At 44.5% G+C, this 25,658-nt stretch overlaps 1 long non-coding RNA gene across 1 annotated transcript; it reads left to right on the forward strand.

Annotated features, from left to right (window-relative positions):
- Window positions 1–5,120: 5,120 nt before the first annotated feature.
- Window positions 5,121–6,488, forward strand: LOC114817851. Its single transcript, XR_003765715.1, has 3 exons — window positions 5,121–5,297; window positions 5,384–5,533; window positions 6,447–6,488. It is a non-coding gene; the product is annotated as an uncharacterized LOC114817851 (long non-coding RNA).
- Window positions 6,489–25,658: the final 19,170 nt, after the last annotated feature.

The following is a 25,658-nucleotide window of genomic DNA, read 5'->3' on the forward strand; positions in this document are numbered from 1 at the left end:
CCCCCGATTAGACTGTAAGCCCGTCAAATGGCAGGGACTGTCTCTATCTGTTGCCGACTTGTTCATCCCAAGCGCTTAGTACAGTGCTCTGCACATAGTAAGCGCTCAATAAATACTATTGAATGAATGAATGAACTCATGAGCCCTGACTCCAAAGGCCGTGCTCTTTCCACTGAGCCACGCTGCTTCTCCTCTTAGGTGTGTCCTGAGTAAACTGAGCAGGGTGGGCTTTAGTATAAATTGTCCCTGAAAGTGGAGCAAGGTTACTGAGGACACTTTGCTGACTGTGTAAATTTCTGGGGAGTGGGGATGGGTTGGGGAGAGGAGTTCCCTAAAGTAGGTCATTCTGCATCTAAATAATTCCTTGGCCATTAAACTGCAATAAATGAAACCCTAACACTGATTAAATAGGAACAAAATACTGAACAGTCATCCTATTCCTCTTATAAGCCTTTCCACTGCATCATTGACAGGGACCAGTGAAGAATATAGATTATTTAATAATGATGGTATTTGTTAAGTGCTTACTATGTGCCAAGCACTGTTCTAAGTGCTCGGATAGATACAAGGTAAACAGGTTGTCCCACGTGGGTTTCTGTCTTAATCCCCATTTTACAGATGAGGGCACAGAGGCACAGAGAAGTTAATTGATTTGCCCAAAGTCACACAGCTGATAAGTGGTGGAGTTGGGATTAGAACCCATGACCTCTGACTCCCAAGCCCATACTCTTGTTATTTGAGGGTTGAAATGAATCAATATCCAAGTCCTGTGAGCCTCTTTTTTATTCTGTCTGGATTTTTATTTTTTCTCACTTTGAGAAGTTAGAAGGCCCAAAGAGGTATTTCCTGGGCAATAGGGTCACGGAGGTTTATTAGAGAGAAAAGTTAGGGATAGTAGAAAGCTAAAGAGTTGTGTATTGCTAAGGACAAGGAGAGCCTCCTTCCCACTTCTCCCTCCAAGAATTCTGATGATGTTGTAGAGGCAGTGTACTGGACTGGATGGACTATAGGTTTGACCCAGTCATTGTGGCTCTGCTTATGTTCTTTGGAATCTGTTTGGTTTTTGCATCAAGATGATACTTAAAAATTTCTTTGAAACTGATTTGGAAATCTGTTCTTCCTTCCTTTCTTCCTACTTCCCAATAAAGAGCTTCTGTAATAAGTTGTCCTTTTTAGATCCATTTAAAGTGAGCTCACTGTGGGCAGGGAATGCATCTGTTTGTTGTCGTACTCTCCCAAGAGTTTAGTACAGTGCTTTGCATTCATTCATTCATTCAATAATATTCATTGATCTCTTACTATGTGCAGAGCACTGTACTAAGCGCTTGGAATGTACAAATCGGCAACAGATAGAGCACTCAATAAATATGACTGAATAATGTTTTAAGTGTCCCATAGCCTTTCATCAGGAGTTCTTCCTAATATCTAGTCTATAAACTCATCCTCTAGACTGTAAACTCATTATGGGCCGGGAATGTGTCTGCTAATTCTGTTGTACTCTCCCAAGTACTTTAGTGCTCTGCACAGAGCAAGTGCTCAATAAGTATGAGTGATCCATTGATTGATAATTTCAGGTCTGTGGCAGCACAAGTTCATTCCCTCCAGTCCAGCCTTCACTGGAGAGTTTCACTGCTCTCAACCTACAACAGAGTGAATTTGCCTGTCCATCAGCTGGCAGATATACTTTGAGACCCCATAGAGGATATAAGTACTGTAACACGTGTTTTAAATATGGGCTCTGGCCCTTGTGAAGGATACAATGTGATAGGTGAGACAAACCATAAATACTCATAATATTCTGTCACCCTACATATGCTCACGGTGAGGCAGTATTTGATTTCTGCCACCCAAGACGCCGTCACTGCCCATCAGTGTTAGATTTACTGTCACTCTAAATCCAGTACATCTCCAGAATCCGCCCCTTTCCATTAAGGCTGCTACCATGCTGATCCAAGCACTTGTTGTATCCTGCCACGACTACTGCATCTATCTCCCTGTTGATTTCCCTGCCTCTATCTCCCCCCCAGCCCGTCCAGTCTATACTTCAGTGAGCTACCATGATCCTCTTTCTAAAAAAAAAAAATTCAATCCATGTCTCTTCACTCCTTGAAAACCTCCAGTGATTGCTCATCCACATCCACATCAAACAGAAACTCCTTACTATCAGTTTAAAAGCTCACAATCAACTCTCCTCTTCCAGCCTCACCTCACTGATCTCCTATTACACCTCTGCATGTAGGCTTCACTCCTCTAATGCCAAACTTCTCATTGTAACCCAGCTCATCTGTCTCACCCCTGACCCCTTGCTCACATCCTCCCTCTTGCCAACTCCTATTCCCTTCATCTGTGACAGACCACCACTCTCCCCACTTTCCAAGACCTACTACAATCACACCTCCTCCCAAAGGCCTTCCCTAAACCCTCATTTTCCCTATTTGCCTATGCCTTTGGATCTGTATTCCTATAACACTTGATATTCACCCTACCCCCAGCCCCACAGCACTTTTGTATGTTACCATTTGGTCTTTCTCAAAATTATTTTATTGCCTGTTTCCCCCCAGATGGTAAGATCCATGTGGACAGGGATTATATCTTTTACCTCTATTGCAGTGAACTCTCCCAAGCACCAAATACAGTGCTCAGCAGACAGTAAGTGCTCAGTAAATACCATCAATCAATTGGTGAAAAGAACACCTCATGTTTACTTATGTATATGCAGAGTAGGTATTTTCTGTCTTGCAAGCAAGAAATTGAGAAGGGATGAGAAGAAAAACGCTGAGAGACTCATTTGGGATCAAAACATTCTCTCCTTATAGTTGGGCCTAATTTGTAGCTGGGGAGGTTCTGGGGCCTCTCTCATCACTGTTTTGCTTAATTCCCAACTCTCTCTGCCACTGAATTGCTCATCTCCTGGCTGGAGCACCTGTGGGAAGAGAGTAGATGGGGAGAGGCAGGTTTGAGAAGCAAATATTCTTCAACTTCTATAACTGAATGCTACAGGCAGTGCTGGGATTAGTGAAGCTGTCTGGGTGTACCACTGTAGCCCAGCCAGTCCTCTGAAGGTGCCGCTAAAGGTGCCAGGGTTCCAGCACTCATTCTGAGTTCCAGAAAGCCCAGGTACGAATTCAGCCCTGCTTCTTTTCCACCTCATTGATTAAGCCTGTGGAATTCCATCCAGCTCCATGCAAGTGTGGTAGGCAGGGCCACTTTAGACTTCCTATGGAGAACAAATATTTCTCTAACTGGGTTAGTTCCTCTTTCAATTCATGGCACACCTGGATCAAACCAAGGTAGGTTTCATATGGGCATCCTGTGAAGGGATTAGGAAAACACACAAGGTCCCTTACACTTCCGACATTCAGTTTCTCCTCCTGAGAGCTCTGAAAATTCATCAGCCAGTCATTCTTTGTAAGTTTTCCTTTCTTGAACAAGGCCAAGTTGAACCTCATATTTCCTAATGTTTTAAAATTGGTTATTTTTGATGGCATTTGTTTAGTGCTTACTATGTGCCAGGCACTATACTAAGGGTAGTTACAAGCTAATCAGGATGGTCACGGTTCATTTCTCACACAAGGCTCACAATCTCAATCCCCATTTTACAGATGAGGAAACTGAGGCACAGAGAAGTGAAGTGACTTCCCCAAGGTGACACAGCAGACTAGTGGCAGAGCCAGGATTAGAACCCAGATTCTTCTGACTCCCGGGCCCAGGCTCTATCCCCTAGTCCGTGCTGCTTCTCTGGTTCTGTTGATATCATTTCTATGATTTTGAAGGTCAGGATTATGGGACCACATGGAGTACAGCCCCTCGATGCAGATAAACTACATGAGTTGAGGATTAGGAGGGTAGGGAACCACACAGCTGTGGTTCTGTTGCAAATTAATCCCAGTCTGGAAGTGCTCTATTAGGCAGAGGGAGGAAAGAATAGGGCTCAATAACTCCATCAATTTCCCTCACACCAATCCAAAACATAATCCCCTCTCTTCCCACAACTCCGGTAATTGCTTTTAAACATATTGATGTTATGTCTTGTATCACCAATTAGGTTGCAAGTTCTTTGATGACAGGACATTAACTGTTTTTTAACCGTGTTTTTCAAGCACCTGGCACAATTAGTGCCTCAAGCCCTGTGGACATTCAATAAAAAAGGTGGAGGACATAACTAGCAAGTGATTTGCATTTGTTTGCTCCATGACACTGACTCAGGGATCTTTGGGGGTTATTCAGCCCCTCTCACCAACTCTGAGTTTACATTTTGATCTTTACAACCTATTGTGGAGATGCAAGGTGAAATGGTCTTCATCTCCCTCTCTCTTCTGCCTCAACTTTGCACTTAGATTTGCTCCCTTTATTCACCACCCCCCCAGTCCTATAGCATTATGTCCAAATCCATATTTAATAATGTCTGTCTCCCCCTTTAGACTGTAAGCTTGTGGGGCAGGGGACCTACCAACTCTGTTATATGGTACTCTCCCAGGAGGTTAGTGCGGTGTTCTGCACACAGTAATTGCTCAATAAATACCACTGATTGATGGATCTCCTTTGATTGTATTCTACTTTGGAAGTGCATAGGGAAGTCAGGCTGTCAACATTAATTGTGTAGTCCCTGACTGCCAGTGACTATCCCAGTGACTGAGTTTGTGTTTCTCCTGAACTGGCAGTGCTGAGATTGAGCAAAGGCACCATCCCTGGAAAAAGATCCTGACTCAGAAAAGGCTGCCCTTCTCCCTAGGGGTATCAGGACAGTCAGTTACACTGCCACTCCTGGAGTCTGGAATTTTATTCCTCTATTAGTGACAATTTATGACCCTATCTTCTTGACTCATAGGCTTTCCTCCTAGCTCCTATTCAAATTCAAGTCCAGCCCCTTCTGCTCCTGAGGGCCAATACCCAGTGGTCGTTTACCATAGTGAGGAGTTTAAAGGCTGCAGTACCCAGCCTTCTCACATTCCCCAGTTTGATCAGCAAGGCTGGCTCAGGTGGAGTATCTTGATCTCTGTTTGGTGAGTATGGGAGTGGTGGAGTTGGCCCTGCAAGTGGGAAAAAACGGGTTTGTACATTTGTTTCCTCAACTGCTACCTTCTGGCACTTGTCTATGGTTAGGAACAGCCCATGGCTGACGCATGGAGCGAGTGGAGTCTTGTGCCTTTTATTAACCACTGAAACAAAAACTAAGTTGACAACAAAAAGAAGTCGACTGGGGACTTTAAACCCCATTGCTCTCCACCTAGAGCTTTTCCTTGAAGTCCACAGGGGGCATCAGGCGATGATAACCAAACTGTTCAGCAGTGACTCAGGTGAGTGAAGTAATTCCTAGTTTTTCTCTTGGGGAGCAGGCTGAGGCCTCAAATTCTGTTGTCAGCTTCATGACATTTCATTTTAGAAAACGAAGCCAGAAGCCTAGGCTATTTTGATGGTGAAATCTGAAGTGGAATCCTTCACTCAATGCTATTTATCAAGCGCCTATAAAGCACAAGACTGACAGTAATTGCTTATGAACAGTGGGAATCAAGACAGAACAAGGATCTAGCAGGTAATAGTATGATCAGATCAGGATAAAGAATATAAATAAATGGATATATAATTGTTTATACACAGTATATTTACCTCTACATTCTAAGCTTCTTCTGGGCAGAGAACGTGTCTAACAACTCTATTGTATTGTACTCTCCCAAGCACTTAGTACAGTGCTCTGCACATAGGAAGTGCTCAATAAATGATTGAATATAGTATGTGTGTGTATACTTTTAAGCATGTTAATGGGTTAATGGGATTTGAAGGCTTCTTGAAGGAGGTTGGATTTTTAAGGGGGTATTGAAAATAGGGAGCATTGTATCCAGCAGATTAGGTTGAGGGGAGAGTTCCAGCCTTGGGGAAGAATGTAGACAAGGGGTTGGAGGCAGGAGAATTGGGGAAAAGATATAGTTAGAAGATGAGCTTGGGAAGAAAGCCAATATGTAAAATGAAGAGCTATTGGATAGCCTTGGAGCTAGTTGTAAAAAGGCTTTCCTGGATCAATCAGTTGTATTTACGGAGCCCTTTCTGGATACAGAGCACTGGACTAAATACTTGGAAATGTACAATACAATGGACTTGGTAGACGTGATCTCTGTCCACAAGGAGCCTGATGTAGGTGAGAGATGGGTACCCATAGGAGGTTTTTGAGGAGTGGAAAGATATGTGCCAAGCAATATTTCCATTAGATGCCATGTATGTTTTACCCTAAACCCCAGAAAGAGGACAGACAGTAAATTTCTTGTAAGGAAACTGGGCATCATCTCAGCCCAGGGATCCAAGCTGTCCAGCTCTCAGTGACTGGTTAGTTTTGGAGGACCTATTTACTGGCTTCACTATGAGACTGTCCCCTGATTTGTTTTTTCTCCTCTGACATCCGTAAGAGCCTCAATATAGGAGTTTCTGAATTTATCTCTGTTCATTTTCCCCAGCTCAGCAATGAGTAGCAAGACACCAGCCAGGCAGGAGCCAAGGTAAGTTGTTCTGCTCTCATGCAGATGCCAGTTGTTAATGCCCTTCTCAGGATCCTCTTCAAGTTGTTTTTGTTTTTTTCCCCTAGAGCAATTGTTAAGAGAGAATGGAAGGGATTTACTCTAGGAGTAACATGAGGAAATTGTGTCTTTGCTAAACCAGGAAAGGCCAAAATGGGTGGTCCTCAGGCAACTTTCTTTGTTCATTTTCCCCAGCTCAGCAATGAGTAGCAAGACACCAGCCAGGCAGGAGCCAAGGTAAGTTGTTCTGCTCTCATGCAGATGCCAGTTGTTAATGCCCTTCTCAGGATCCTCTTCAAGTTGTTTTTGTTTTTTTCCCCTAGAGCAATTGTTAAGAGAGAATGGAAGGGATTTACTCTAGGAGTAACATGAGGAAATTGTGTCTTTGCTAAACCAGGAAAGGCCAAAATGGGTGGTCCTCAGGCAACTTTCTTTGTATTCCACCAGTTGAAAGGATCGCTTTATGACACACTCTCTGGCTGGACAACCATCAGAAGCTTCACTTTTCTCAGCCTCAATTACTTCATTTGTAAAATAGGGATTAATACTGGGAACCCCATGTGGGACATAGATTGGATTTAACCTGATTAGCTTGTATCTCCCCCAGCACTTAGTACAGTGCCTGGCACATAGTAAGCACTTAACAAATACCATAAAAGAAAAAATAAAGATCTCCAGAACGAGAGCATGCTATGGTGAGCCTGGCTCTGCAGGCCTTGCCCCAGGCACTGTGGCCAAGTCTTCCCAATAATACTAATTGTGGTGTTTGTTAAGCACTTACTATGTGCCAGTTACTGTGCTAAGATCTGGGGTGAATACAAGCAATTTGGGTTGGACACAGTTCCAACTTTAGGCTCACAGTCCCACTTTAGGCTCACAGTCTTTACACCCATTTTACAGACGAGGTAACTGAGGCACAGGGAAGTTAAGTGACTTGCCCAAGGCCACAAAGCAGAGAAGTGGAGGAGCTGGGATTAGAATCTAGGTCCTTCTGACTCCCAGGCTCCTACTCTATCAACTACACCATGCTGCTTCTCAAAGATATTATCCTTGCATCATCAACATCACCATCAACCATTTTGATTTAGGGTCATTTTTGTGCAGGGCATTCTGCTAAATATCTGCTCTCCTTACCCCTTATACCAGGAGCCCTATATGGGATAGACACTCTTCCCAGTCTTATTTTCTTATATCTTTCCCAGCACATAGCACAGGACTTGATACAGAGTAAGCACTTAACAAATCACATAGTCATTATTGCTGTAGGCAGTTATTTCACGTCCCTGGCAATTTTCATCAAAGTGAAAACTAGGTCTGGAACACTGACCTAACTCTGAGTTTGCTGCTGTCACTACTAAGAGACCCCCTAATTCCTGTTCTGAACAAATTAGACAAGTCACCTAAAACCAATACCAGGAGCAAAAAGGGAACAAACACTTCCTTCGGTCTTCCTTTCTCCGGCACCTCTCATCCCTCTATTTCCTCCTTGATCTGCTCTTTCTTGTCTCCGCCTCCCCAAAATCTCTACTCACCCCATCACCCCAGAAACCCTGAGTCTGAGCCCCTCCCTAGAATCCCATTTTAGAAGTCCCAGGCCCCTACAGTGTCTTCTTCTCCTTGGAGAACATAAAGCAGAGATCATCAAGCCCTGACTCATGAGCTAGGGGCTGACATGCCAAGTCAGAGTCACTAAATCAGATGCTTGGATGGCAGGGGAGGGTCTCCAGAGCTCCAGCTGCAATTTGTCTAGAAGTGTCAGGGACAGCCTATGAGAGCCTAGCAAACGCTCTGACAGCTTCCCTGAAGTCTTTCCTTTTACCTCTGCAGTTGGGCAAGGCCCTGATCTTTGGTTGGGCTCGCCAACCTAGATCGAGCTAAGGCTCTCTTTTTCTGATAAAATGCTGGCTGCAGCTCAAGGCTCTGCTTCTGTCCCCGCTTCTTCCCTTCCTCTTCCTATCCTCCACTTACTCCAGTAGTGAACTCCACTGCAGCCCTAGCTCACACTGGGCATTCTACGTGGTCAGGGGCAATTTTCATTTCAAGGCAGAAAATGTTGGACTTGGAGGACTGAGTTTCCAGGCTATGCACTGAGAAGAGTTCTTCCTTCTTTCTTCTCTTCCCACTCTGGTCTCCAATTCCCAATTCCTGTCTCCCTCGCCACTGGTAGGACCACTATCCCAGACATTTTTTTAAATTAATAGTATTTGTTAAGTACTTACTAGGTGGCAGGCACTGTACTAAGCACTGAGGTAGATACAAACTAATCAGGTTGGCCACAAACGTTATCCCAAGTGGGGCTCACCATTTTAATCCCCATTTTACAGATGAGGTAACTGAGACACAGTGAGTCTCAGTTACTTGCCCAAGTTCACACAGCAGACGCGTGGCAGTACTGAGATTAGAACCCAGGTCCTCTGACTCCCAGGCTCGTGCTCTTTCCACTAAGCCAAGCTGCTTCTTCCCCTCAGTCCATCACTCCCATTCTTTGGCTATTGCTCTGAAGGATGCTGTATGCATTTAATCATTTCTCCCTGAAGGAGCTTCAGCTGGCATCATCTATGTTCGTTTGTCCTTAAAGTGTGAGACCGCTATGGGCCAGGGACTCCGAATTATCTTGTACCTGCCCCAGGCCTTAGCCCAGTGCTTGATATGGAGTAAGTGCCTAATAAGTGTAAGCCCGTCAAACGGCAGGGACTGTCTCTATCTGTTGCCGACTTGTTCATACCAAGCGCTTAGTACAGTGCTCTCTGCACATAGTAAGCGCTCAAATACTATTGAATGAATGAATAAGTACCCATACCTAACTATTTAAATGTCTTTTATTCAGTTCACGAGAAGAGGATCCTAGTTCTTCAGCCCAGGAGGAACCTCTTTTAGAAAAAGAGAGGGATGATTTCGCCATCCACACCAAAATGGGGTGAGGATCTGGACCTAGGTTTTGATGTGTAATGCAATGGAAGAGTGCAGATGAGCTCTTGGGAGAACCCTGATGGAGGGCAGCTCTCCTGACTATAGCCCCACATTGGTCAATCCTTCCATGTTTAACATTTCCTCCGTAGATTCAGTTTTGTTCATCCCCAGTCTGCTGGGCCACAACCTCGAATTCCAGATGGATCACTATGTCCCTCATGCCACAAATAGGTGAGATCGTGTTCCAGCAGGATCCACACTCGATGCCCGATCCCTTAATCGCAAATCTCATTTTCAGTATGAATTGGGGTGGCCTTGGTCAAGTCCCTGACCTTCTTTGGTTTTATTCTTTCCAATCTGGAAACTGTGAAAAGAGGCACCAGGTACTGAGTTCACACCTTGAGAACAATAAGTGGTTCCAGCTCTGGAGTCCTGGGATGAAAGAGGCTTAATTTTATTCCTCACAGATGTAGTCGTGGATTCTGTCCTGGGATGGAAATGGGGAGAAGGAGAATTGGAAGGAAAACTTGATTTTTTTTTTTTCATCTGGAGACATGGATAAAGCCATCTAGAGAGAGAGGGTCACAGAGGTGAACATTCTGCAATTCCAGTTCTGAGTGGAATATTGAATAAATGTAATCTTTTCACCTGCAGTGAAAAATGCCCTCAATTGATTGTTCTGCTCATTCTGTTCAAACCCCAACAGCCTGGAAGACCATAGACAAATTCAGAATGAGAATGTTTGCCATTTTTCTGCCAATTGCCTGCAGTGTGGCCTTGGGCAAGTCACTTACCTTCTCCATGCCTCAGTATCCTCACCTGTAAAATACTAATTGTGGTATTTTAGATGCTTACTATGTGCCAAGCACTGGGGTAGATAGAAGGTAATCATGTCAGACACAGTCCCTGCCCCTCATGATGCTCACAGTTTAAGTATGAGGATGAACAGGATAGACTCCCATTTTGTAGATGTTGAAACTGAGGCTGAGTGAAGTGACTTGCCTGAGGTCACACAGGAGGCAAGTGGCAGAGCAGGGATTAGAACCCAGATCTTTTGACACCCAGGCCTGTGTTCTTTCCACTAGGCCACACTACTACTCTAAATGGAATTAAGTATCTGAGCCTTTTCTGGCGTGTTCTCTGCCTTTGTGATTGCACTGAAGACAAGGAGTTTGTGAGATAAGGGCTGAATTGGTGGCATGGTCAAACGATACTACCCTACTGCCATTAGTTAGGGGACAAATATTGTCTCCTTCTGTCCAGAAACCTGATGATCTTTTAGACTCTGTATACCTGTCCTGTATCTTCTCTGTGGATCAGGTGGGGCAGAATATCAATTATTCCATCTATAGGCTCAAGGAGGATGTGGATATAGTTACATTTTTCATAAATCCCATGTGTAGTGTCATGGTCAAGACTTGACAGCATTGTCTTCAAACCCTGTAAGCTCATTATAGGCAAGGAATGTGTCTGTTATATTATTGTGTTGTACTCTCCCAAGCACTTAGTACAGTGCTCTGCACATAGAAAGTACTCAATAAATACCACTGATTAATATGATGGATATTAAGGAGGGCATCCATCACACAGTTCCTCCAGGAATCTTGTATCCACAGTTGAAGATGAAATATTCATTTGGATGGACAGTTAGTCTAATCTAACATGGTATTGCTTGTGGATTTACATTCTTATGACACAAGCAGCACAGGATGGAGATAATCATACCCATGATTCCTTGTTAGTTGCTTTTTCTAAGCCAGTATCTGTATATCTTCCTCTGTTTGATTCTTAGCACAGTGTCATTCATGAATTGGGACTTAAATGCAACTGATGATGATGCCAACATCATGCACCAGAAATTCTGACCCTACTACTCCCATTCAAGATTAAATGCCTTCTTCCTGGAACCCAAAAATATTATTTGAGGTCCACGAATCACTTTTCACACACATCCACTTGTATTACTATTACCATTGCTGAAGTAGAAATCTTTGTGTCACTAACTATGAAGGATGATTATTTGGACAGGCATTTAATCTACAGAGGAAAAGTTGAAGGGGGATACTTAATAGCTGCCTTTAGAACACATGAAAGTGACCAGCAGACTTCCTCTCCATTGAGGTCAGTGTGGAGGAAATGGGCTTAGGTTGTCCAGTTTAACACCTTCTCTCCAGTTCACAGTAGGGGAAATTCTGGTTCTAGGCTCATCACAAATAACCATGAGTCCACTAGGAATCATCAAACGAGTTGTCCCATTGTTACATGAGGAGAGGCTTCTTACTTTGTTTCTTCATCTATAATGTCATCCAGGAAATGAAATGGGGTTCCATTTCCTGGCCTTTCTGGGCCTCATCCTCTCCACCTGATGATATCATTGCCATCTGTCTTTCATAAGATCTTGCCCTTGGTCATGATTTCCTCATTCAAACATCTTTTGTCTAGGGCTCAAGAGATCGACTTCCATTACCCAGGACTACTACAGAAGGAGGAGACACATGAATCCTCCCTTCAGGCAGAATCTGGGTGAGGAGACTCTCCTGCTGCACTGAGATTGGTCACACTGATCATTTCCCATGGCTTTTTAGTTTTGATATGACAAGTGTGTCCTTGGCCAGCATTTCAGCTGCTCTGTCTTCAATGGCAAGGATGCAGGGGATTAATCACATGGCCTTGTGAAGTCCTGTAATGCTCCATGATTTCATCATTCTGGAACCTGGAATCTGTCTAGAGGCGATTTTCACACTCCCCAAGTCTATGGGTTCATCAACCTGAAGGTCAGAGAGAGGCAGGCCAGACAGAGGAGAGGGAAAGATAAACTTCAGAAAGGGAAAGATCCCAGTCAGATGCAGACAGGAGATGTAGCAGGGAAAGGAACATAGGTGTATTTTGGTATGTGTTGAGGTTGAAATAGCCCAATGAGATGAAGCTGTAACCTAAATCTTGTCGTTGGTTTAAACGAAAATCTCTTTCCATAGCAGCCTTGTTAGGGGCTACAGAATACATCTAAGAGCCTCATCTGGATGAAATCCATTCATTGGGTCCATCCTGATGGTGTTAATGCAATGTCTGCCTTGGCCTCACTCTAAGGTATTTTTAATCGATCAATCGTATTTATTGAGCATTTACTGTGGGCAGGGTGCTGTACTAAGCACTTGGGAGAGTTCAACACAATATAACAGACACATTCCCTGCCCACAGTAAATTTACAGTCCAGAGGAAGAGACAGTCATTTAATAATAATAATAATATCAATTGTGGTGTTACGTGCTTACTCCGTGCCAAGCTCTGTTCTAAGTGCTGCGGTAGATACAAGATAATCAGGTTAGACATAGTCCCTGTCCTAAATGGGGCTCACAGCCTTAATCCCCATTTTACAGATGAGGTAAATGAGGTCCAGAGAAGTGAAGTGATTTGCTCAAGGTCAAAAAGGAGACATGTGGCAGAGACTGGATTAGAACCCATCTTCTCTGACTCCTAGACCCGTGCTCTTTCCACTAGACCATGTTGCTTCCCTAGATAATATAAATTAATTACAGGCATGTACATAAGTGCTATGGGGCTGGAGGCGGGGGTGATGAATGAAAGGAGCAAGTCAGGTTGACTCAGAAGAGAGTGGGGACAGAGGAAATGAAGGCTTAGTCAGGGAAGGCTTCTTGGAGGAGATGAGCCTTCATTAAGGCTTTGAGGGTGGGGAGAGTACTTGTCCATCACATATGAAAAGGAAGGGCATTCCAGGCCAGATATAGGACATGGGCATGAGGTCAGCAGCAGGCGAGATAGAGGAGATCAAGGTACAGTGAATGGGTTGTTGCGAGAGAAGCAAAATGTTTGGGCTGGTTATAGTAGGAGAGTAACAAGGTGAGAAAGGAGGGGGCAAGGTGATTGAGTGCTTTAAAGCCAATGGTAAGGAGTTTCTGTTTGATGTAGAGGTGAATGGGTAACCACTGGAGTTTCTAGAAGAGCGAGGAAACATGGACTGAACATTTTTGTAGAAAAATGATCTGGACAGCAGAGTGAAGTATAGAATGAGTAGTCCTGTGAAATCTTAAAGCTGGTTTGGGCCAGTCTTGAGGTAGTTGGGGTGGTTTCTGTCTTGTACCATCCAGCCTGACTGGCCTATTGCCTAGGAATTGTCCACTCTGGTGCCCTATAGATCTAGTCTATTACAAGGAAATGTGGCTTCACTTAGGTCAGAGTCACCTCAGGTTAGTAGTAGTTCCTGAGTTCACAGAAGAACCGCCTTGGGATTATGTTTTCTCCAAAAAAAAAAATTTAAGATGTTTTCTTTTTCCTCCACAGCATAACAGCACTTGGTATTTTGCAACACCTGCAGTTGTTTGTGTTCAACCAGAGGTACAGTGTGAGTTTCACAGTGACATTTGGGTGGTGTGGGAAGGTGTAGCCAGGATAAATTCCATTCAGGAAGCTCTAGCTTGATCCATCCCCATACTTGGGGCTGTAGAAAGGTCAGACTACCCTGATCAAAGAATGGAAAAGTATTCAGATGTGGATGCAGTTCAGCATCTTGTGGGTGAGGGTCATGTCTACCAACTCTAATATATTGTGTTTTCCCAAGCACTTTGAACCATGCTCTGCACACAATATGTGCTCAATAAATCCCATTGATTCATATGGTAAGGGAGGAAGGAGGGGAAGAGCATCAGGGACTAGGCTAACCTAGTCTTCTAGACTGTAGGCTCATTTTGGGTAGGGAATGTATCTGTTATATTGTTGTATGGTATTCTCCCAAGTGCTTAATACAGTGCTCTGCACACAGTGAGTGCTCAATAAATCTGACTACACCAAAGGAAAATCAGCTATTAATCCTTCTCTGCAATTGAAAATTTTGCTTTATTTCTTTTCCCCCAGAGAACCCCCTGAAAATAATCAAGAGCCAACTAATGAACAGGCCATAATGGAGTAAGTAATGACTAATTCAATAGAAATGAATGATTTCATGTAATAAAAAAACTTTTGTTCTAAGAACACATGAGTATTTACACACTTTCTCAACACTCCTGTAATGGAGATGATAGAACAGGGGAATAAAGTAACTTTCCCAAGGTGATCCAGCAGTTGGAGTTGAACAAGGGGCTCCTGGTCCTTTGTCCAATGGTCTTTCTTCCCAACCCAGAGAAGCAGTGTTGCAGAGTGGAGAGAGCAGGAGCCTGCGAGTCAGACCTGGATTCTAATCCTGGCTCTGCCACTTGTCTGCTGTGGGACCTTGGGCAAGTCGGTTAACTTCTCTGGGCCTCAGTAACCTCCTCTGTGAAGTGGGGATTAAGACTGTAAACCCTATGTGGGACATGGACTGTGTCCAAACTGATTAGCTTGTATCTACCTTAATGCTTAGTGGAGTGTTTGAAACATAGTAAGTGCTTAACAAATCCCACTAAAATCCTGCATAAGACTGTGTCCTTAAAGAAGCCCACAAGTGGTGAATGATGCTCTTTATTGAGGAGTGTTTACTCCAAGATGTTAACATAAGAGCACTTATCTTCCCTTCACAATCAGGAGGGCCAAACAAGTCTCCGTCCCAAGCGTGAGGAGAAAGCCCTCTCCATCTATCCCTGGGGATTCTTCCCTGGAGCTGGCAGTCAATATGACTTTTTTTTGTCACTGGAAATGATGGAAGAATCCATCAATCAATATTTACTGAGGACTTATTATTAATAATATTTAATATAATAACAATGGTATTTTTGGGCACTTATTGTGTGCCAAGTGCTGTACTCAGTACTAGGGTGGATACAAGCAAATTCAGCTGGTCACAGTCCACATCCCACACATTCTTCATGCTCATTTTGCAGATGAGGTAACTGAGACACAGAAAAGTGAAGAGGATTGCCCAAGGCCCCACGGCAGATAGGTTGTGGAGATGGGATTAGAACCCATGACCTTTTTACTCCCAGGCCCATGTTTTATCCATTATGCCATGATTTAAATGCTGAGCACTGTACTAAGTGCTTGGGAGAGTGAAATCAATTGAGTTGGTAGAAGCAATCCCTGTCCACGAGCCACTGACAGTCTAGAAGTGTTGTGGCCATGCTCCAAGACTACTTGGCTGATTGTATCTCCCACACTGCTGTCCCCATCATCCCATACTCCCTTGTGGGGTTATGAGACTAAATCTGCACCCAGAATAGTAAGGCTGTGACAGCTGCCACTCCTTCCTCCACTTCCCCAGCTCTCTTCCCCTGTCCATACACCTCTTCTCCCAACTGGCTTCCTTCCAGTTTTTTAACAACCCATTCTGACCTCCTTTATGGCGGAATGACGAACTAGACTCAGTGTTTGTTTCTGTTGACATGACAAGATTTATAATCTTCCTTCATCTGACAGTGCATACTATCAACTTCTGGACCGTTTACAGAACCAGCCAACACAGATAAGGACAGATGAACCCAGGTATTACATGTTCTATCTCAACCATAGCATGTAGGTTTTACTTTTAGTTACCCAGGCCACTTCATAAATTATTTCAACTGTTTTCTCTTCAGAGAAGAATGTGCTAATCTTGAAGAGATTCTTGGAAACTGTACAATATATCTCAGAGACCATAATGACAGGTATGTTGCTTACACTCCAGTGAGAATTCCCTTGTGAATCCCTCTCTAAGGAGCCTGTCCATCAGTAGTATGTAACTCAGGGGAGCTTGGTACAGAATTTCAAGATCTTAGTAGCAATAGGAGAACCTCAGAGGCTGATTCAATTGTTCTCCCAAATAGAACCAATTAGATTAGGGTCTTGGCTTGCTTAACAAATTAAGACTGATTATTTTGATTTCCTTTCACCTTAGTATGGACATTGGGATAGTGAGAGATAATATCAAAATCAACGCCTCATGTTTCATTTAGGAAATACATTGACACTAGAAAGGACAAACCACAGAGACACTGTCAGCCACTCATTCCATTTCTTTCAGCCATACCTGAGTTCACAGATAAAGTTAATCAGTAGAAGCATCTTCAATTTAAATTCAGCTGTAGATGTACCACAGTATAGATAGAATGAGAAAGACAATAAATGTCCAAGCTGGCTAAACTCAGATGTAAACAGAGACCTAAAGGAGAAGTGGGGCACGTAGTGCAGTTATGAGTAGGTGGGGCAGGAGGGACATGGACCTGACGGTGGAGGGGGTGGAGGTCAGAATCAAAGTGGTCCATAAGGCATGGAGGCTTCTGCCTACAGCATGTGACCCTGGGGGCCCCTTTTTGCATTAAAGACTTGGTCTGGGACTGTGCTTCAGCCTGGCCCCTTCATTCCCAGCCATTGCTGAGAGTAAAGATGGGGATGATGACTCTTCTGTGAAAGAAGCAAATAAACAATTTGAGCTAAATCATTCCTGTTGATTAGGCCAGATGAAGTCAGGTCTGAAGAATTTCACTGTGGGCAGAGAATGTGTCTGTTGTTGTACTGTACTCTTCCAAGTGCTTAGTTCAGTGCTTTGCACTCAGTAAGCGCTCAGTAAATGATTGAATGAATGAAGGATTTGAGGGGCAGAGGTCTGCTGGAATGTTCTGATTTGTAGTGTTTTCTGCCTCAAGCAGACCCACGGAACTGCCTGATACTCTCTATTCACAAGGAAAATGATCTCAGTATGCCTTTTCTAGGTGGACCAGGAACTGATTGCACATAACTAAGATTTAGAACTCAAGCTCTCTCCTGATCTATCCCTAGGTTCACCACGGAGTTCTTTAATTTCATTTATTGGGGAGACAAATCTTCAGTGAAATTTCTGCTGGAGGAAATCCAGGAGAGTGGCCTAGAGCTCACAGACCCTTTCTTAACAGGTAATGTGCCTGTCTCATTCCGGACAGTGGGTTCAAATTCAGGCCAGCCCTCAGCCTTAGAGACTTCACTCCAGACTTGAGCACTTGAGCAAGAAGTGATGATTCACATGGGCTGTTCCCAAACCTGAGAGAGCTGTGACCACCAATTGAGTTTAATCTCCAGTCAAGGCTGGGTTGGAAATCCATGGGAAGTGGTCTGGACTCCCCAGGTAGGAGGGTTGCTTTAGTTCTATGATAGATCTATAGGATGAATGTTTACTGAAATCCCAGTGAGAACCAACTGGTGCTTATCCTCCAAACTCCAGAGTCAGAGGGTGGTCTGTTGTGCAGGATGACATCGTGAGAAGGAGCATGGCCTAGCAGAAAGCGCACAGAACTGGAGTCAGAGGACATGGGTCCTAATCCTGGCTCTGCCACTTGTTTGTGGTTGACAATGAGCAAGTCACTTCACTTCTCTGTACCTCATTTTACCCATCTTTAAAATGGGATTCAACACCTCTTTTATCTCCCACTTACAGTGTGAACCCCATATGGGCATACATATATAAACTTATATATGTATCCCAGTGCTTAGTACAGTGCTTGGAACATAGCAAGCGCTTACCAAACGTCACAATTATGCCTGCTAGTATATACAAGAATGGCAGGAACAGCTGCCCGAAATAAGGTCAGTGAAAGAACCAATATATGATGAACTTCAGAAACTTGGATGAGCAAAAAAATTTCAGAAAAAAGTAAATGACAGGTTGGCTACCCACTTGATCAAAGTTGCAGATAAAATTGAATTGAGTGGAATTGCTAACACTTAGGAAGACAACCAAAAAAATCTAGTGACTGTAATGAACTGAAAAACTGGCCTTTTAAAAACTGGTAGGGATGAGGTAGCATATGAACATAGAAAAATACCACAAAAAGTGTTAGGGAATGATGGGCTAGGTTTGAGTAGAGTGGAAAAATAATTGGGATAGGGTGGGGGAAAGTAGCCATCTGGAATCAAGGGGTTGGACCAGATGACTGCAATCACTCTGATTTTAGGATCCTTAAGGAAAAGAGTGGGAAATGTCAATTTACACCTTGCAGTTAACATCTTGGAGTCAGTGAGATGCAAACAAAGAAATTGTGGACCTGGTTGTCTTGAAGTTGGTGAGCTAGAGTGTAAGCTTTTACAATGCGGGGTGTGAATACTTCATTCTGGAATATCATTCCCATAGTGATTAATAGGATCTGGTAGCAGAAGGAAATTGTAGGGAAAAAATGCTAACTACCAATTCCCCTTTTATTGGATTAAAATTAGTTTGTGACCATAAGGCTATTGAAGAGCAGGCACTGACTGTGTGGTGAAATGGGAGGAGTACTAGTACAGGGGTTAGGGGTCAGGAAACCTGCATCTAATCCCAGCTCTGCAAATAGCCTGCTGTATGATCTTGGGGAAGTCACTCAACCTCTTTGGGCCTTTGTTTCCTTTCATTCATTCAATAGTATTTATTGAGCGCTTACTATGTGCAGAGCACTGTACTAAGCGCTTGGGATGAACAAGTCGGCAACAGATAGACACAGTCCCTGCCGTTTGACGGGCTTACAGTATAATCAGGGGAGATGGACAGACAAGAACAATGGCAATAAACAGAGTCAAGGGGAAGAACATCTCGTAAAAACAATGGCAACTAAATAGAATCGAGGCGATGTACAATTCATTAACAAAATAAATAGGGTAACGAAAATATATACAGTTGAGCGGACGAGTACAGTGCTGTGGGGATGGGAAGGGAGAGGGGGAGGAGCAGAGGGAAAAGGGGAAAATGAGGCTTTAGCTGCGGAGAGGTAAAGGGGGGATGGCAGAGGGAGTAGAGGGGGAAGAGGAGCTCAGTCTGGGAACGCCTCTTGAAGGAGGTGATTTTTAAGTAGGGTTTTGAAGAGGGAAAGAGAATCAGTTTAGCAGAGGTGAGGAGGGAGGGCGTTCCAGGACCGCGGGAGGACGTGACCCAGGGGTCGACGGCGGGATAGGCGAGACCGAGGGACGGCGAGGAGGTGGGCGGCAGAGGAGCGGAGCGTGCGGGGTGGGCGGTAGAAAGAGAGAAGGGAGGAGAGGTAGGAAGGGGCAAGGTGATGGAGAGCCTTGAAGCCGGAACATGGGGATAAGATAGAGTGTGAGCCTTGGGTTGAACAGGGACTGAGTTCAGTATGATAGCTTTGTATCTACCTGAGAGTTTAGCACATAGTAGGTGCTTAATAAATCCAATGATACCTTTCATTTTATTACGCTCCCACACAATTTGCCTTCTATCGCCCCCTACAGGTACGAAATGCTGTATTTAGGAGAGAGCAGTTGTCGAAACAAAACAAAAAATCACTTACATGAAATGAGCTGGTGATTTATAATGTCATAAAAATGGTAAAGTAACTTAAAAGTATATCTAAGCCAGGTTTTTGAAGATGAAAAAAATGGACCATGATCCTGGACACATATCTGGACTTTCCAATACCAACCAGCTTTCCAATACCAACCAGCCTTGGGTTGTGTGAAACTGGCAGATGAATTTGATTTCTCTTTTTTTCCTAAAGAAAAAGACACTGGGAAGACCTGCCTGATGAAAGCACTACTGAAGCCTGGCGGTAATACTGAAGATATAGTAATTCTACTGCTCCACTATGCTGAAGAGAATGGCGGTTTGGCAGAGTTGCTAAATGCTGTCTACACTGATGAGTGCTACAGAGGTTAAGTAGAGAAAACAAAATAACAATCATAGCTGTAATGATTGGGGTATTTGGTAAGTGCTTACTCTGTGTCAAGCACTGTACTAAGTGTTGGGGTGGATATAAGATAATCAGACTGAGGGCTCCAATATGGGGCAAGGATTGGGTCTGACCTAAGTAGGAGGGAGAACAGGAACTGAATCCCCATTTTACAGATAAGGAAACTGAGGCACCAAGAAGTTAAGTGACTTGCCCAAAGTCACATAGGAGGTGAGTGACAGAGCTGGAATAAGAAGCCAGGTCCTCTGACTCCCAGGCCCGTGCAAAGGGGAGAATACTAACCTTGCCCTAAAATAGAAAGTTTCCACCTCAGACTTTTCAGCACATGTTGTCATTTCCCTGAGATGTGGTCTTAGGAGCTGCACTGTGAACTTTCAGTGTTAAGGGCTGAAATGTCTCCTCAATCCTATAAATCTCCAAAATTCAAGAGTGGAGAAAGAATTGGCTGGAAGTTTGTAATGCCGAGAGCCTGGTCTGGTTACTAAATCTCATCCAGCAGATTTTTGCACTTGTGGTCGAGAAGCAGAGCAGCTGAGTGGAGGGAGAAGGAAGAGCCTCCCATCTAGATAAGAAAAGTTGGAATCCTTAAAACAGGAGGGATCAGGGGTCTGAGTTTTGTTTTTTGTTTTTTTAATGCCCAAATTTCTCTGACAAGCTGAAAGGAGAAGGGACTGGGAAAATAAACCTATTGTCTCAGGACTGAGGGATCTGGTACCTTGTGTTTTTTTTCCCATGGGTGCCCTGGGAACTTCCTATCCTCAACATGAGATACTGTGATTTCCATCTTACTGGATCTCAATTTCCCCTGTGCTTCTCTGCAGCCATCCTGTCCCTCTTGAGTTCCCCTCTCTCTGGCTACCTCTTCAACTCTGGGACAGCAAGGCTCAGCCCTGGAGCATGAAGAGAACCAAGATTCTGGCCCCCCGGCTCCTTCTCCCTATCTCCACTCAGACACGGGATTTTGAATGCTTTCTGACTAGCTAATACACCAGTGAAAAACAGATATGAGCCTGGGTTCTCCTCCACTGGCTCTCCAGGTGTCTCCACAGCCCCTGGGGAGTTTGGCACTCTGGGCTCTGTCATTGCCCATCCACATTCCTCCACCCATCCTCAACACAACTCTCTTACACTCTCTCCCAGGAGTTAAAAACAGGACTCACCTAGTCCGTGTAGGACAGGGACTATATCTGACATGTTAATTTCTAGACTGTAAGATCATTGTGGGAAGGGAATGTGTCTTTTTATTATTATATTGTACTTTTCCAAGCCCCCAGTACAATTCTCTGCGCACAGTAAGTGCTCAATAAATGCAATCGAATGATGGAATGTATCTACCCTAGTGCTTAACACCATACTTGACACATATTAGGCACTTAAGGTTACCAGAAATATTATTTTTAGAACAACAGTGAGCAGGGCATCCCAAAGCAAAAAGTGTCAGAGCCAGTGACTGAGACAAAATAAATTGTCAACTTTTCCCTTTGAAAGCATGATTGCCCCCTGCAGCTTTCTCCATAGTCTTTATCTAACTCAACTATCAATCAGTGTGGTATTTATTGAATGCTTACGGTGTGCAGAGCACTGTTCTAAGCACTTGAGAGAGGACACTAGAAAAGTTAGTAGACATGTTCCCTGTCCACAACAAGCTTACAGCCTATCATTCAGGTATTAGCTAAAGGAAATGAGATTAGTTATGAATCTTTCCCCCTGCCCTTAGGCTAATGTCTCTGCTCTGTTTTTTCCTCTCTAGGGCAGTCAGCACTGCATATCGCGATAGAGAAGGGCCTGGAGAGGATCGCCCAGATCCTTGTGGATAAAGGAGCTGATGTTCACCAAAGGGCAACAGGATTGTTCTTCCAGTTAAAAAAAGCCAAAGAAGATGGCTTCTATTTTGGTAAATTTCCTGCTCAGGCTAACTGTTCAGACATCCACGTGGGCAGGATCTGACAGACAGCAGGTCAGCCACCTCCCTAGATGAACATGAGAAGTGGAGACTCAACAAATGACTGGGGGTGATGGTTTGAGAACCTTCCTCCAGCTAAAACAGAATCTTCCAAACCTTCATCACCCAACACTTTTAGAGTCCCTTCTTCCCATGTACACCTAAGGAAACTGGCCTGAGGACCGTGAGATCTGCTTAGGGTGTTTTGAAATACAACTCACTGGGTTTGCTGACTGGTTCTGCCCTTTGCCTGAATTTGCAACCCTAAGACTATTTAGGATCAGGCAGTGTCTTTATGTGTTGATGTGAGAGGCATAGAGGACAGAGGACCAGGAGAACTGGGTCTAATCCTGGGAAAGTCACTCGACTTCTCTGTGCCTCAGTTTTCTTATCTGCAAAAGGAGATTAAAATACCTTCCCCTGAGGCTGTGAGCCCCATGTGTGTCAGGGACTGTGTACGATCTGATTATCCTGTATCCACCCAACACTTAATACAGTGCATGACACGCAGTACCCATTAATAAATACAATCATCATCATTATTATTATTACCACAAATATTATTAACTCATTTGACAGTTGAACTGGAGTGTACAGTTGTTGATATCCTTGCCCACAGTAGGGGACGACAGCCCTGTTTCTGATTTTTGAAGAAATTTCAATAACCACAGTGCTTTCCACAGGGGAGTATCCTCTCTCTCTTGCTGCCTGCACCAACCAACCCAACTTGGTAAGATTCCTCTTGGAACACAAACACAATCCCTGCAGTCCCGAACGGCAGGACTCCCTGGGAAACACCGTGCTCCATGCCCTAGCGATTGTCGCTGACGACGATAAGGAAAGCATGAAGTTTGTGCCGGAGATGTACGATTTGATCCTGATAAAGAGCGAAGAGAGGAGGATGAAAGTCAAACAGTTTTCTTTGGTCAACCTGGAGAAGATCCACAACAAGGAAGGTCTAACCCCACTTCAGCTGACTGCCAAAGAAGGGAAGCTGCAGGTACGGCCGGCCCAGCGGAGGTCTTGGGTGAGGAGAAAAGGAACAGAGCATGTTTGGCAGCCAGCACTGGGCTTGAATAGGATATCTGTGCCAAAGGGAAGAGTCTTCACTCATCTTTTCTGAGTGACTGGCCCACAACTCAGTCTACAGGCTAAGATGGCCACTGCCATTTACTGAGGCCTGTGGAACAGGGAGTACTTTTCCAGAGGGGAGTGAGCACCAGCTTGCTGTCCACAGTTCCCTATCTCTCCCACACAGGGATAACACCAATTCCAAAAAAGCATACCCCTTTGATCTCAGAGTAAGGCATTCTGGGAAATTACCCAAAGGGATGGGAGGAGATAGACCAAATTCTGACTCTCCTGTCACTTTGGACACTTGTCCATCTAACCCAGAAATGGTGGGGATAGTGAGTGGAATTTGAGTGTCTCCAAGTACAAGTCAGGAAGGGCAGGAGGTTTGGATGGAAGCCGTGGAACACAGCTCTGCTCCTCTTGAAGCGGCTTGGGCCTTGGGATGGCCAGTGAGGGAAGGGTCCCGGGCTGTGGAATGGGGAGGTGGCCCTGGCCATGGGTGAGCAAGCCCCTCTCTTCTGCAAGGCTGAGGCATACAGTGCCCACTCCTGCCACTCCAGCTGCGGCAAGAGTCTGAAACAGTGATGCGTGACCCAAGGTGGCAGGCCGAGAACCAAATTTCCCCCTTTATGAGGATATAATCTGAGTTCAGGGCTCTACCGAGGCACAGCCTAGACTGAACACATGGCATGAAGTTCAGAGGTGCCCAATTCCTTTAGTCTTACTGCAGCCTGTGTGCCTAAGCCATGATTCATGCCAGTGTGGGAGAAGAAAACTTGAGGCCTCTCCACTGGCTGGGGGGAGCAGGGGAAAGACTTCAGGGAATGACAGTCTCCTCTGTTCCCTGCCAAAAAGCTCTTTCAGCGCATCTTAGTCAGAGAATTTCCCAGGGAGGACCCAATGTACCACCTCTCCAGGAGGTTTGTTGAATGGACCTATGGGCCCATCTGCTCGTCTCTGTACGATCTGGATGAAGTGGACACAACAGACCCGCACTCTGCCCTGAAGATTGTGGTGTACAACACCAACCAAGAGGTGAGTGCTGGCAGGACAGTGGGATGTGATCATGTGGATCTGTGAACTTCTCCCTCCCACCTCCATTCTCTTTCCCCACATTTCTCCTCCCTTTAGGGTCAGTCGCCAATTGCTACCAGTACGCTCTCCCACCACGGCTTTGGGGGCCTCCCCACTTAAGCATCTACAGTTTCCCCTTGACAGAAGCAAGGGAGGGACCCTCCTTTAATTTGATAGTGTCCTACTGTCACACTGTCATGATCGCATTCACCTATTAAGTGCTTAAACTGGGGAAATTATGTGGTCATTGGGAATTGGAAATTGATTACCCTGGCCCACAGGACCTTCACTATCTTAGAGCTGGAAAGTATCAACAACAATAAAATACAGCAGTTCATTATGGTTTGTAGGGGATGGGCCTTGGGCATCTCATTTTAGGCCAGAATAGAGTAGAAAATTCTCCTCTCTCACCCAGAAATACAGTGAACTGCTGGATGTGGAACCGCTAAAGGAGCTGTTAAAGATCAAATGGGAAACATTTGCAGCAGCCATGTTTGGGATCTGTACCACCTTCTACCTGATCTACATCATCCTATTCACTGTGATCACAGCTCTGCAGCTCCACATAGATCAGGTGAACCCTTGCTCCCTGGGCTCTTCTCTCTCCATCCCCTACAATTTCTCTTGTAACCCACTGCGGGCTGTTCTTTAACCCCTCTTGAACCTTCTGATGTTTCCAACCTCCACAATTTCCCTGGCTAGCGAACTCCACCTACATCCTCGGAAGTAACTACCTTCAATTTTCAACATCTTCTCCCTTGTGTTGTGATGGGATTTGTTAAACAACGGTGAGCCGCACATAGTACGGGAACTGTGTCCAAACCTGATTTAATTTAATTATGGTTTTTGTTAAGCACTTATTATATGCCAAGCACTGAGGTAGATACAAGATAACCAGGTCCCAAATGGGGGTCAGTCTAAGTAGAAGGGAGAACAAGTATTGAATCCCCATTTTGCAGATTAGGAAATTGAGGCCCAGAAAGGTTAAGTGATTTTCTCAAGGTCACACAGCAGGCAAGTGGCAGGACCAGACTTAGAACTTGGTCCATCCACTAAGTCACACTGCTTCTCTACAACCTGATTAACTTGAATCTACACCAGCACTTAGAACAGTGCTTGATGCATAGTAAGCACTTAACCAATTCCACAATAAAAATAATTGGACAAATGTGTCCACACTCTTTAGCGTTTAGTTGATTTTGTTCACTTCCCCTGCCAGACTTTGCCTTTTAGCCTACCTCAGGAAAGGCTCTCCACCCTCTGTTCTACCTCAGCCATATATCTGGTTTCACTGATACTTCTCTTGGTAGATACTGCTTTCTCAGAGTCACTTTTTCCTTTCTCCTTTCTTGTCCCAGGTACTGACTGTGGTTTTCTTCTCTTTTTACAGGAGCCCGGCTCAGAGTTTGGAAGCAGCAGCAACACCTGGCTCACCGCAGGACAGATTTTCATTTTTATAGTCGCTGGGTGCTACCTGCTGAAGACTGTAAGTGCCAGAGTTTACCAAGAGGTGATTTACTAGAATTAGAAGCACACATCTGATTTGGTTCCTTATTTTCCTCAAAGCCCAGTATTCCTAGGTTTTCCTTGAGTAAATCTGTCCAC

This window comes from Ornithorhynchus anatinus, chromosome 17 (genome assembly GCF_004115215.2).
Source record: "Ornithorhynchus anatinus isolate Pmale09 chromosome 17, mOrnAna1.pri.v4, whole genome shotgun sequence".
Classification (NCBI taxonomy): domain Eukaryota; kingdom Metazoa; phylum Chordata; class Mammalia; order Monotremata; family Ornithorhynchidae; genus Ornithorhynchus; species Ornithorhynchus anatinus.